Raw genomic sequence first — 11,196 nt, 5'->3', positions numbered from 1 at the left:
CTAGAGAGGTTTGTAAAGTGCATTCCTTCCAATTAACAGTATTTGTTGGGTCCACAACTTAACATTGTGATCGACTGAAACGAGTTTTCAAACTTGATTCCTAGTTTGGGGCGCCTGGGTGGCTCAGTTGTTTGAGTGACCCACTTCAGCTCAGGCCATGATCTCACGGTTCATGGGTTCGAGCTCCATGATTCGGATCCTCTGACCCCTTCTCTCTCTGCCCCTATCCCGTTCATGCATGCTGTCTCTCAAAAATAAATAGACATTAAAAAAAAAAAAAGAATTATTGCTAGTTTATTCCTTGTCCAACTTAGTGGATGTCGGAACCATTTGTAGAAAAAGGAAACACTAAAGTTGGTTTAGGAAAGGATTTTTTACTCTTATAGCTCAGATAACTTGGACTAAATATATATTTCGCTCAGTGAAAGTTTGCTAAAGAAATGAGATTAAAGTTTTGGAGCCAATGTGATCTCATCTAGCTGGAATTTCCAATCTTAATAATTTTATTATCTTGAAATACTTTTGTATGCAGTCCACAGGGTGTGCTTGTTTGCCTGTGCACCCAGACATATGCTTGATGATTGTGCCACTTACCGCTGTATTTCTTCTCAGTAACAATTCCGCTCTTTGTTGCCCTGCTTTGTGATACTATAGCTGGACCCTGGAAACATTTCTTCTTTGCAGCTGGAACAAGATTAAGCTTTGTAAGTTGATGGCACTGGAGGAACACTACAGGAGGAAGTGACTTCTTTTCTTCTAGTGTACTTTCCCCTGCTCTTGCAGCCCTTGGCGGACATACAAAACACTTGTTTACACTCCCCTGCAAATGAATTTCAGTGGTTGCCCAGAGGGTAGTTTCCCAGAGTATTGTAGTGGTGCCCCTAGAAGCAGCTTTTCAGTGGTTCTCACCAGCACGGTACTTCGTACTTTCCTGCCTTCCAGCCCTATCTGGCAGCATCCCAGCAAATTTCTCTGCCATTAGGGCCGCTAAAGCTACCTTTTTACAACGAAGTCTGAATCTCAACCTTTGTAGGGGATAGGGAACATCTTCTAATGTGTTCCTTCTTTAGGTACTCTGTCTTATCCCTAGAGGTAGTGGCTGCTTCTAAAATGCCCTATTCTGGAATTCTTTAGCATCCTCTTTATTCCTTTGCCATTAATCTGTTGTTATTTAATAATTCTTTCTATTAAATTAACCCTATTCAATTTAGTGTATGATCTCTATTTCCTGGCTGAAGCCTGACTGATCGAAAGATCAAGCCTCTTCTGCTGATGAGTGCCCTACAAAATTTTTCAAGAACTACCTGACCTATCTCCACTTCTGTATTCTAATCTCCCCTAGTCAAAGGCCACCCTAGAATTCTGTTTGAATAGTATCTGTTTTCTTTTACCTTTACGTGAACAGGTTATGCACCTGTTACACAAAGACTGTAACTCTTTGTTCTGACCTTTGGTGGCAGGGAAATTACCTTTGAAGAGTCACTCAGAAGGCAGAATAATCCACAGTTTTCACTGAATATGCTTTTAGATCAGAAAGCTACATGTTCTCTTTGAACAGTGAAAATAAATAGAAAAAGATAAATTTTAAAAAGCCAATATGTTTCGACAAATGATATATTCGTGTGCCATGGAGAATAAATGACTTCAATAATCATAAAAGAATGCTGCTGGAATCACAATATTTTTTTTCCAAATCAGACTTTATTCTATGAGATAAGTAAACTACACGTCACCCGTTGACTTTTGCCTTCATTAGCCTCTGAGTTTCTGCTCACTGAAAATGAAAGCCCCCCCCACCCCCACTCTCTTTTACCTACATGATTAATGACACTTGCTAATCACCTGTCTCTTTCTGCATAGTTCACTGCAAGTGTGAGAAATATTGTCAGAAACTAAATGAACCTTTTGGAGTTGACTGATTTCTCCCAATTTTTATGATTTTACCCAGCATCTGAATGGCAATTTATTTTAAAGTAAAAGAAGAAAACTCTCTCCAAGATTCTGATTTCTGATCCCTACTAAAGCAGAAAATGCACAACCTAAATAAAGTTGTTTCCAGAATTTACCTGATAAAACTTTTGCTTTTGTAAGGCCTTGTCAAAATACATTTAAAAGGCAATTTAATTGTTTCTTTTATTCTTATTGTTCCATGTGCTGATTGAGCCAAATGTGAATAAGCTGTATTTTATCCAACTGACTCCCCTTCCAAACTTATTGTACCGTTCAAACCACAGATGGAATTTGTGGACAGATATACAATTTTATTTATTTTTTAAAATGTTTGTTTATTTTGGAGAGGTGGGGGAGGGAAAGGGAGAGACAAAGGGCACGCAAGTAGGGGAGGAATGAAGAGAGACGGAGAATCCAAAGCAGGCTCTAGGCTCTGAGTTGTCAGCACAGAGCCCGACGTAGGGCTCAAACTCGCAAACCATGAGATCATGACCTGAGCCGAAGTTGGACACTTAACTGACTTAGCCACCCAGGCGCCTCAACAAATATAAAATTTTAAATCTAACACATGTTATTTGTAAACAGAATGAGATTCAGGGTGTCATTCAACTTTGTGAGTATGTCTAATCTGGAAGGTTAAACATAGTTTAAAAAAATGAAAAGAACATGAACCTCCTTTCCACTTGCTGGATGGGATGCTGTCTGATTCATGAACACTTTAATAAAGCCAATTAGATATGTAAAAAATTTAGCAGAACGCATGCTTATTAACTGATAATTATGGATATTTCATTTATATTTTACACTTATGTGCAGAAATAGTACTTGTAAAAAGAGAAGCACATACAAAGTATATTTTTATTAAGGATTCTTAACACAGTAAAAAAAAAAAAGGCAAATCATTGGAATTCACATATGTCGAACATTGGAGTTGAAAGTAAATTGAAATCTCAGATCCGTGGTGGTTTTGGAGTCTAATTTCTGATGAATTGTGGGTTTTTTCTTTGTTTTGATTTGTTTTCTTTTGTTCTGTTTTATCCAAGACAGAGAGTTCCTTTTCATTAGAGGAGAACTGGTTTCATGGCAGCATGGTATTTAGAAAAGTCTGGGTCTTCAAGACTAGAGAATCTGAGTTCAAATCTTGTGCTTGCCCTACAACTTTGGACCAGTTAGGTTAGCCCGTTGGGCCTCAATATCTCTCTCCATCTATAAAAGAGAGAGAATAATATTCAACGTAGAATTATTGGAAGGACTGAATTAGGTGATGCAAGTAAACTACAGAGTACAACTCCAAACACAAAATATGTAACTTGCCTTCTCTACTATAGCCCCAGCATTCACAGAACTACAGTCTGAAAACTCCCAAACATCATAGAAAGGTCCGGAGGTCTAGGCCAAGTCCATCTAGGGAAGGTTACCACTGTGAGATTTTAACCATACCCAACTGTCTATCTGTAGTTAGTAGTGAATTCTTGATCTCCATGTATCTATGAGCTCTGACATACTCAGAAGGTATTGATGAAATGGATGAAAACATAGATCACTTTTAAATCTCGCATATTTCCCTAGTACTATTGAAATACAGTAAACACGGGAAGAAGCACAGGTTGATGAATTTTCAAACACTGAGCACACTCGTATAACCATCACAAAGATCAGGAACAAATATTATGAAAATTCCAGAAGGCCCCATTTGTGTCCCTTCCAGTCACCACCTCTTACCCTCATTCCACGCACAACCCTTATCCTGGATTTTAATGTCAGACATTAGTGTGGAGAATATGTTGAGTTTTAAGTCACTTTTCTACTGTTTAATCATTGATAATATTTTTTTTATTATTAATGTGTATTTATTTTTAAGAGAGCACAAGTGGGGGGGAGGGGCAGAAAGAGAGGGAGACACAAAATCTGAAGCAGGCTCCAGGCTCTGAGCTGTCAGCACAGAGCCAAATGTGGGACTTGAACTCCCAAACCATGAGATCATGACCTGAGCCAAAGTCGGATGCTTAACCGACTGGGCACCCCAGGCGCCCCTCATTGATAATCTTTATTCAACAAATGTCTGTTCAGTAGCTCTTAATGGCCCACGAATTATACTGCCAATATATGATAATGAATGAAAAACTTACTCCCTGCCCTCCTGGAGCTTATTATCTAGTAAGAACTAGGGAAAAAAAAAAAAAACCTCTAATAATATGCACTTGGTGAGCCAAAATCCAAATTTATTCCCTAGGAGAAACATACCTGCAAATTACTAGTGATTTACAATTCCAGCAGTTAGTCAGGTTTCACACAAATGACTTGGCATTAAGGAATCATCTCTCTAAATTCCATTCAGGATTCTATACTGAACTTAAAGGCTTCATGAACAATCAAGAAGGATTTTATTTCTTATTTATTTATTTTTAATTTTAAAAATGTTTATTTATTTTGAGAGAGAGAGAGAGAGAGAGAGAGAGAGAGTGCACCCATGTGCTTGAGTGGGGGAAGGGCAGAGAAAGAGCAAGAGAGAATCCCAAGCAAGCTTAGTGCTGTCAGAGCAGAGTCTGATGTAGGGCTGGGTCTTATGAGCTGTGAAATCATGACCTGAGCTGAAATCAGGAGTCGCATGCTTAACCAACTGAGCCACCCAAGTGCCCCAAGAAGGGATTTTAGTAAAATTATAAATGTGTCAAGAGAAGGGAGGGAAATGTAGGATTAACTCATGTTTCTCTAGCTCATGATATCCAGTTACGGTCTGTAGAGTATTAGCTCCATCAGAAATTGATCAGCTTTGAAAATGGCAGGTTACACAAAGGTGTTTTATTTTAGATAAATATGATATTTCTTTAGCCTTTAATATGTTAATGTTATTTCTGATCATCCAAGATTTTATAATACGTAACATTTTCCAAACATACTGAATCACAGAACAACTTTTCTTAATAAACCATCTCTTGAACAAGTTGCTAGGAGGAAGATGTTGTAGCATAATGGTTAGTAAAGGGTATTCGTGTCTGACAGTTCTTCATTCAAATATCTTGTATGGGGCCAAAGACTTGACATATCTGAGCTATTGTGATCTCATCTGTAAGATATAATGAATTGTATATACTACATAGAATGGTTAACAAAACCAAATTAGGCATCATATATAATGTATTTTGTATGTCCCTCATTGCAAAGGACACACATTTGTGTGTGCGCGTGTGTGTGCATGTGTGTGTGTGTGTGTGCATGTGTGTGTATAAAAATAAACAGCCAACACATAGCTATGAAGATAGAACCTCCATTATATATAAAGGAACTTTATTAACCCAGAAATCAGCAAAACTGCTTGAATGGCATAATTTGAGAAACACAGGACCAGGCTGTACATTTCCCTACTCTATTTTATTTACTTTATTTCACACCTCTTTTCTCCCTTGGTTTTCATATCCTTGCCCCAAGATGTGTCGTCTGTGACTCTATCCCTCTCTCTAGGCAGCTACCAAAAAGGCCCTGGTCTTTCATTCTTAACTAGAAATTAAGGTGCTCATTTATCAATAAAATATTTACTGAGACTTTCTTAAAGAATGACTCTAACTCAAGGATATATTTAATTGAAAAGACAATACTGGAAGATAAAAAGAATCTTAAAGATCCAACATAATGAATCTCTAATGAGGAGAAGATAGGAAGTCATTTGGGGGACTGAGCGGTCTTTTTATCTTCCGCATAGACCTATTGGCTAGGATTATAAACATAGGCTTCTGCAAATGTGCAATTCTTATATACCTTTTTAAGCGAAATCCCTGGCACAGTTCAAGAATGCGGTTTTGAGCAAAATCCCACTTTGTCCCCAACACGTATTTTCACTAGTAGGCACATCAATTTTTACCATCCTTGCTCTTACCCCCTCATACACGATTCAAATCCCAGTGCTCTCAAGAGAGTGACTATATCCACTTTTAGCACAGCATCCCTGACAGGTGGGTACCACCTAATCTAAACATTAACTTTCTATTCTCTTTTGAGCAGGGTATTTATTTAAAATGTCACACCCTCATAAAAATGTCTAATTTTTATGAGAAACAATGTTTATTCCAAAATGACAGCATATACTTGAATAGGCTCAAATTATACCAGTCTTGTAGACTTTATGAATTTTAAATTACATGATATGATACAATACAATGTATAGACATTTCCATGTGTTTGGTTTTCTTTTTTTTTCTAGTTTAATATTCTTTTATTATGATTGCATGATAACATCAAATGTTGAAGTGTTACTTATTGGAAATGGCAGATAATCATAAGGGAAGCTGTGGGAGTTGTTAAGATTCCTGAATATGAATAATAATGCTTCCTATTTATAAAGGACCTTTCTTCTCAGAAACCTAAATTGCTTTAATGGTGTTATTCTACGATATATATGTCTCTCTCTGCAGTAAGTAGGGGGCAATACTACCTATTCATTTGTTGAATTAGGCTATAGAAGGGAGACCGATTCAGTGCCCTGAAATTCAAGAGCGAGTAACACACATGATATTAGAATTCAGGCATCTGAATTGACTCTCACCCTTTTGCTAGGTTGAGTGTACCTTATTTCATTCATTGATGGTTAAACTTTAACTCTATTATTGCATCTAGAGATGGTATGTTCACCAAAAAAAGGTGTTCTTATTTTTTTATTTATTTATTTATTTATTTTATTTTTTTTTTTTCAACGTTTATTTTTGGGACAGAGAGAGACAGAGCATGAACGGGGGAGGGGCAGAGAGAGAGAGAGAGAGACACACAGAATCGGAAACAGGCTCCAGGCTCTGAGCCATCAGCCCAGAGCCCGACGCGGGGCTCGAACTCACGGACCGCGAGATCGTGACCTGGCTGAAGTCGGACGCTTAACCGACTGCGCCACCCAGGCGCCCCAAGGTGTTCTTATTTTTAATGCCACATATAATATTGTAATAACAATACAATTTTGTTTTTCTTTTTTTAATGATGATTTATTGATTTTGAGAGAGAGAGAGAGAGAGAGAGACTGAGCATCAGGAGGGGAGAGGCAGAGAGAGAGAGAGGGAGAGAGAGAGAATCCTAAGCAGACTCCATGCTCAGCACAGAACTGGATGCGGGCTCAGTCTCACAACTGTGAGATCATGACCTGAGCCGAAATTGAGAGTAAGAGCTTAACTGACTGAGCTACCCGGGCCCCAATTTTGCTTTTCAATGTAATTTTTTTCTTGAGTCTTCAGACTAGAGAGACAATAAAACACTGATATAAAAATACCATGTGTTTCTTTTTTGAAAGAGCACTTGTATGGCATTCTTGTGTGACAGATAAAGGAACGAAGTCTCTTTGGGTGGTAAAAATAAGTGAGTGACATTATTTCAGAGGAAACAATATGGAATCATTCTAAAGAAGTGCAATCTCAGTAAGGTTGAAAATGGAAGAATATTCAGAGGGTTTTATTCTATTACATTGTGACACATTTGTAGAGATGTTTTTCGTGGGGCACTGGTACATGTTCAACAACAGTCTCTGGAGTGGAGAAAAAGTCATGATTTGCAGCATTTGTCAGTGTCTGTGTTGCAAAGATTCCCATCATGGCCAATTTCATGTTGCCAAGGAGTCACCGAACAAGAATTGAAGGAGATACACAGGCCAGCATGGCCTGACGCTTGCACATTATTGGATGTTGTATGCCATGCTATATATCTATTTCTATTTGCGGTGGCCACCACTATGCACTTAGAAGACCTTTGACTACAAGGATGGCAGTTAATCAGCAGCCATGCTCCAGAATCATCATATTTGAGCAGAGGACATACCTCTTAGGATGACACCCAGCCAGTGGCAAGATGGCAGGGATGCTAAGGCAAGCCTATTCCTGGAAGACTTGAAATGCCTCTAAGGACAGACTTTGACTCACATACTTCACCATGGCTTTGCCAAACCTTTTCTTAAGCCCCTTGGCCATATGAGTCACTTCTGCCTTATCTCTGAGTCCTGTCTCCCTCATTTAACGACAGACCTGCATTGAGTTCTCATGGCTTTCCCAGTCTTTCTCATTTTCTTTCATAGGTATTTCCCCTAATAAAATTCCTGCATGCTTATTTCCATCTTCTTGTCTGCCTCTTGAGGGACCTGGACTAACATTCCATTTCGGATGTATCACTATCTAGCAAGAACTATTGTTGCCTCATCCGTATTACTTGGACCAATTTGAGGCTGTCTGCAACTATAGTGGAAACTTCTCATGAGCACTTACAACGACTCCCGAATACAAGCACTCCTCCTATGCTCAAGCAACCTGGTAGAAGCTGGACATATAGGAGAGTTAATATCTCCCAAGTATGACTGTCAGCCAATGAAAGCATTAATGTAGTGGATGAATGCTCCAGTTTTCTTGCCTCCCTGAGACATTCTAAATTATGTTTCAGAAAGTCACATATATTTCATGCAGAAAGTTGCCAATTTACCCTCTCTTTCTTGGCAATCTTCCCTTCCCTGCTCCCTCTCCAATATAGCTTCTTGGGCTCACCTTCCAAATAAACTACCTGTATCCAAATCCATGTCTTTGGTTTTGCATTTGTGAAAACTGAAGATAGGGCACATCATTAAAACCAAGTGAGATACATTTTAAATTGCTTTATTTATATATGGATTCATAAATTCTAAGTCTACTGCATTGAAAAAACAAATTGAGTGAATCTGGCCAGGTATAAGGAAACAGAGTAGAATGGAGACATGGTAAACTGAAGAGCGCAGGCTTTATCTACAGGAGATGGTAGTTCCTCACTGTCTGTTCACTTGTTATGCAGCAATTTGGGTCTAGACAGCCAGGTGTTGTGATTTTTACAGAGAAGCAATTAATTCAACTAATACATATAAGTAAATTTCAAGATTTTTATTTTTTATTTTTATTTTTTTCAATATATGAAGTTTATTGTCAAATTGGTTTCCATACAACACCCAATGCTCATCCCAAAAGGTGCCCTCCTCAATACCCATCACCCACCCTCCTCTCCCTCCCACCCCCCATCAACCCTCAGTTTGTTCTCAGTTTTTAAGAGTCTTTTATGCTTTGGCTCTCTTCCACTCTAACCTCTTTTTTTTTTTCCTTCCCCTCCCCCATGGGTTTCTGTTAAGTTTCACAGGAGCCACATAAGAGTAAAACCATATGGTATCTGTCTTTCTCTGTATGGCTTATTTCACTTAGCATCGCACTCTCCAGTTCCATCCATGTTGCTACAAAGAGCCATATTTCATGCTTTCTCATTGCCACATAGTACTCCATTGTGTATATAAACCACAATTTCTTTATCCATTCATCAGTTGATGGACATTTAGGCTCTTTCCATAATTTGGCTATTGTTGAGAGTGCTGCTATAAACATTGGGGTACAGGTGCCCCTATGCATCAGTACTCCTGTATCCCTTGGGTAAATTCCTAGCAGTGCTATTGCTGGGTCATAGGGTAGGTCTATTTTTAATTTTCTGAGGAACCTCCACACTGTTTTACAGAGGGGCTGCACCAGTTTGCATTCCCACCAACAGTGCAAGAGGGTTCTGGTTTCTCCACATCCTCCCCAGCATCTATAGTCTCCTGATTTGTTCATTTTGGCCACTCTGAATGGCGTGAGGTGATATCTGAGTGTGGTTTTGATTTGTATTTCCTGATGAGGAGCAACGTTGAGCATCTTTTCATGTGCCTGTTGGCCATCCGGATATCTTCTTTAGAGAAGTGTCTATTCATGAATTTCAAGATTTTTAAAAAGCTATGTGGACAAAATAAATACACCTTGTGTATACAGAAGTGGCCCTTGAATTTGTGATTAGAGATTTTGGACAAAGATCCTAGTGTATTTAAACATGTAAAATGCAAAAATAAATGCCACTTCTTCGATGCCATCTACTTTCAACAATAGCTTCTTGATCTTTTCATGTCCTCTTTTTTTATACCCTTAAGAGAATTCCAGAGCTTGTGGCCTATCAAATTCAATAAGAGAATAGGTGAGTGAGTCACCAGGGCATCAAGTGCCTCATATGGCCTATATATGTGAAGGAATTAAGAGAAAAAGAGGGTTTTATTCTCCTTTCTCAGACACGAAGCTTCTGATGTTTTAAGAACAGAGGCAAGTTGGGGGAATTCTTGTTCCAAAATAAAATGTTGCTAACTTAAAAAGAAACTGCTGAAGACTAAATTTTTTTATGCTAACCTGAAATGCATTCAACTTTACCTTGCTTTCAAATTGCATTTGCTGTATCTGTTTTTTTGTTTTTTGGTTTTTTTTTTTTTTGGTACTTTATTATTTTTTTAACAATTTCCTTGCTGGTAAATTGTAGCCCTTCTATTGTCACTTCAAATTGTTGCTGCAGCGAACTTTTCTCCAGTGTTCGCTTATCCCTCTTTTCTTAGCTCCTTATCCTTTATAAGACTTAGCTCGAATATGATCATCTCAGTGAAAATTTGCTTCCCTGAACATATATGCAGAGTTAAGAATGCTAGGTATTTAAAGGTATTTAAAGACAGTTGCATAAATCATTGTCCTTGACAATATTGACATTGTATGATTATTATTGGTTTCATTGTCTATCCCTCTACATGGGAATCCAGTGGAGGACTGGGTCACATGTACTTTTAATTCCACTGTCTGGCTTAGTGCCTGGGGTATACTGAGGGACTAACATATTTCATGAGTAGATGCAAGTTCCTGACTTAACCTCTTTCTTCTTTCCGTTACATCTTCCCATCTTCTTCTGCTCCTCATGCCAGCAAGGCTTATGGTGAAAAAATACAATTGGCATCACAAGACCTATTTCATTATACCTCATGGATCCTGGAATTTCCTTCTCCACTTCCTTCTTAAATCCTGAATGGAACTGTAAGGAGAATATAAGAAAGCAAAAAGAACACAGAGGAGGCATTGACTATGCAAATTTGCCAATAATTAGGGATTCGTACTCACTTATCATTGGAGGAGTGATATTATACCTCATTTTAGCCTCGCAGAGACCCTTAGAGGTAAGGAGGGTAAACACTATGATTGCAAATTAGAGAATGCTAATGAATGAGGATACTGAAGTGTAGAATGAGTGTGACCTAGTATGTTCTATTCATTCCTTTCCCACCTTTAGGAAAATAAATAGGGGACTATTTTTTCCCCTCAAGTCCCCTTTGAATGACAGACTCTATGCCGCCTTCTTGTTTGTTTTTTGGGGGGTTTTGTTGTTGTTGCTTGGGTTTTGGTTTTTACTTTTTTTACTATTGTCTCTATTAGCTGG

The sequence above is a fragment of the Herpailurus yagouaroundi genome, unplaced genomic scaffold, assembly GCF_014898765.1.
Source record: "Herpailurus yagouaroundi ecotype Mexico unplaced genomic scaffold, PumYag 159, whole genome shotgun sequence".
In the NCBI taxonomy this organism is placed as follows: Eukaryota; Metazoa; Chordata; class Mammalia; order Carnivora; family Felidae; genus Herpailurus; species Herpailurus yagouaroundi.
The sequence above is the reverse complement of the archived record's forward strand: the minus strand, read 5'-3'. Positions refer to the sequence as shown.